The following is a 3,077-nucleotide window of genomic DNA, read 5'->3' as shown; positions in this document are numbered from 1 at the left end:
TTGTCACAAGGTCATTTAGTCACTGACTAGGTGCGTGACCCTGGACAAGATTATAGATTTCCTAGTGGAAGGAACATCTGGTCCAACCTTGTCATTTTATAGATGAGGAAAATTGAAGCTCAAAAAAACTGACTTGCAGAGCTGGCCTTTGAATCAAAGTCCTCTGACAGATCTCTATTTCTTTTTCCTTTGCCATACTGCTTCTCTATTCTTCAGTTTCCTCATCTTTCAGATGAGAATAATAGTCCTTGTCCTGTCTACTCTGCAGAGTTGTTGTGAAGATAAAAGGAGATGGCGTATGAAAATGTTGTAAACAGCATAAAGCCGAGTGGAAATATACTGTTATTTTCTAAGTTCACTGGAAAAAAAATTTAGCCATCTTTTTAAAGACCTGGGTAGCCTCCCAGTTGCTCACATGAAGAACACATGGAATCCAAAGAGGAAAAAATTATCCACAAGTTCCAGCAGGGAACAATACTTTTTTTTTTTATGCACCAATTCATCCAAAATATATTTCTGCATTAGCCATGTTCTGGAAAAATAAAAGCAAAAACAGGAAAAGAATAAAGAAAAAATATGCTTAAATCTATATTCACAGTCTATCATTTCTCTGGAGATAAATAAGTTGTTTACTCATGAGTCCTTTGGAATTGTAGTAGGTTGTATTTTTTGTTTGTTTCTTTTCATTTCACTTTTATTTGCTTGATAATAGCACATTTACTCCTGTGCCATAAGTTTTTGTTTCTTCAGTTTCTTTTAGGATGTCTTTTTCTTTTGAGCAACTTCCTCTTTGGGTTTAGGAACAATCTGCTCTTTTCTAGTAAGTATCATCTCAATATGGCAAGGGGTTGATTGGCCCATGAGCCCTGCAAGGGTGTCTTCTCATTTGGGGAGCTTTGTTAATCTGGATATGCTCAATGACAAGAGAATCCACATCCAAATCCTTAAATTCTGCTGCATTTTTAAGCATATGTAGCAAGAACTAAGCACTCTGGCGACCATGCATACCTGCCAACTCCACCATTATATGGAGGGAAAGGAACATATTGTTTCTTTTTTTTTTTTTTAAACCCTTGTACTTCGGTGTATTGTCTCATAGGTGGAAGAGTGGTAAGGGTGGGCAATGGGGGTCAAGTGACTTGCCCAGGGTCACACAGCTGGGAAGTGGCTGAGGCCAGGTTTGAACCTAGGACCTCCTGTCTCTAGGCCTGACTCTCACTCCACTGAGCTACCCAGCTGCCCCCATATTGTTTCTTCAATGTGACATCTCTCAAATACTTGGTAGCTTTTCCAATATACATGCCCATAATAGGTTGGGCTGTTTCATGGATGTTCTTGAAGTGGACCAGGAGATTTAAGCTCCTTGACTTGCATGATTTTGTGGGGTTCTCTGGATCAAAACAATACCTCACCATTTTGAATGATTACCTTTGGAAACTCCAGGGCTGGGTTGTTATATTGATCAGTTACTAAGTCTTTCACATTTGATTATCTTTACAATATTGTTGTTAGTTTCTATGTTGTTCTCCTGGCTCCAGCAGGGACAATCTTAAATAAATTAACCTTCTAGTCATTTGGTAGTTTGGACAGAATTTTCCAATTCTCTCCTTCACTTGTTAAAGTGCCTGGGAAAGAAGTCAACTAAATGTCAGACTCAAACTAGGTATTCAACTGTAGGATTAATGAAAAGCCCTTGGGGAAAAGCTTTGGGTTTCATTTGGATCTAAGCCTTACAAAAATCACTGACATATGCAGAGTATCCCAAAAGTCTTAGTGCAATTTTAATCTATTAAAGTTTACGACTTACAACTGCACTAAGACTTTTGGAACACTATGTTCTGACGATGCTCATAGCAATGGCTATCCATGGAATTCACCTGAAATAGACAGGAAGTCAGCTAAAAGCTAGCCTGTGTTGAAATTTCCAAATTATGTACATTACGTTTTTTTAGTTTCACATTTTCAGTGTTCTTCCCTACAAACATCTTAAAAAATTCAAAATAAGCAGTGGAGCAATTAAGGATAAAATGAGTCAAACAAATAAGGCAATATCAGAGTCCACCCCAAAGAAAGAAAAAGGCTGGGAAAAAAAAGAAACAAAGAAAGTGTGGTTGTGTGTGTGTGTGTGTGTGTGTGTGTGTGATTTTCTTTTTGCTTTGTAGAATACCCAGCATTTGGGGGTCTTGCTTCCCCCTTTTTCTACTGCAAACATTACCCATCTTTGATTCAAATGTGAATGGATCTGAACCAATTATGGACTGAGAATTTCTAGGCCAAGAAATACAAGAACCACTAAAAGTAGCCTATGTAATTCCACAATCAAGAAAGAATCACTCTAGAAATCTCACATTGGCAACAGCCCCATTGCATCCTCACTTCCCTCTTTCTTCTATCAGTGAGGGTTTTTTTCCTTTCTGAAGATTCTTTCTGAATTTACATTTAAAGAAGTACTCATTGAGTTCTTTGAATCTCCATTTGAGAAAATACTCTTGTCAGCTGACAAGATCTCCTCCAACCCAGCCCAGCCCATCATGCTTCTCCCCAACCTCTCCAATTCTAAAACAGAAGGTAAGGGTTTAAAAAAATATAGTAAATAGGTATAAAATATCTCTGATAGATGAGTAGGCTGTGAGTAATCAGACAGGCAAGAAAATGCTGATGTAGGGAAGTGGTTCCTAACCCGAGGTTCACACCAGGGTCCATTGTCAATTTTAGGAGGCAGGTAAATTTGGATGGGAAGAAAATGGCATCTTTATTTCCATTGACCTCTAAATGAAATTTAACATTTCCTTCAGTTATGAAATGGAAACAAAATAAAACATTATTCTTTTTTTTTTAACTCTTTCCTTCTGTCTTGGAATCAATACTATGTATTGGTTCCAAGGGAGAAGAGTGGTAAGAGCTAGGCAATGGGGGCCAAGTGACTTGCCCAGGGTCACACAGCTGGGAAGTGTCTGAGGCCAAATTTGGATCTAGGACCTCCCATCTCTAGGCCTGGACCTCCCATCTCAATCCACTGAGCCACCCAGCTGCCCCCAAAACATTATTCTGAGAAGGCTTCCATAGGCTTCATCAGA

The 3,077-nt window shown here is 38.7% G+C and overlaps 1 pseudogene; it reads right to left on the bottom strand.

The window, feature by feature from the left end:
• Nucleotides 1–717: 717 nt before the first annotated feature.
• On the bottom strand, nucleotides 718–1,415 carry LOC123234724 (annotated as a pseudogene).
• Nucleotides 1,416–3,077: the final 1,662 nt, after the last annotated feature.

Source organism: Gracilinanus agilis, chromosome 2 (genome assembly GCF_016433145.1).
Source record: "Gracilinanus agilis isolate LMUSP501 chromosome 2, AgileGrace, whole genome shotgun sequence".
NCBI lineage: Eukaryota > Metazoa > Chordata > Mammalia > Didelphimorphia > Didelphidae > Gracilinanus > Gracilinanus agilis.
This window is presented reverse-complemented; position numbering and strand designations above follow the sequence as displayed.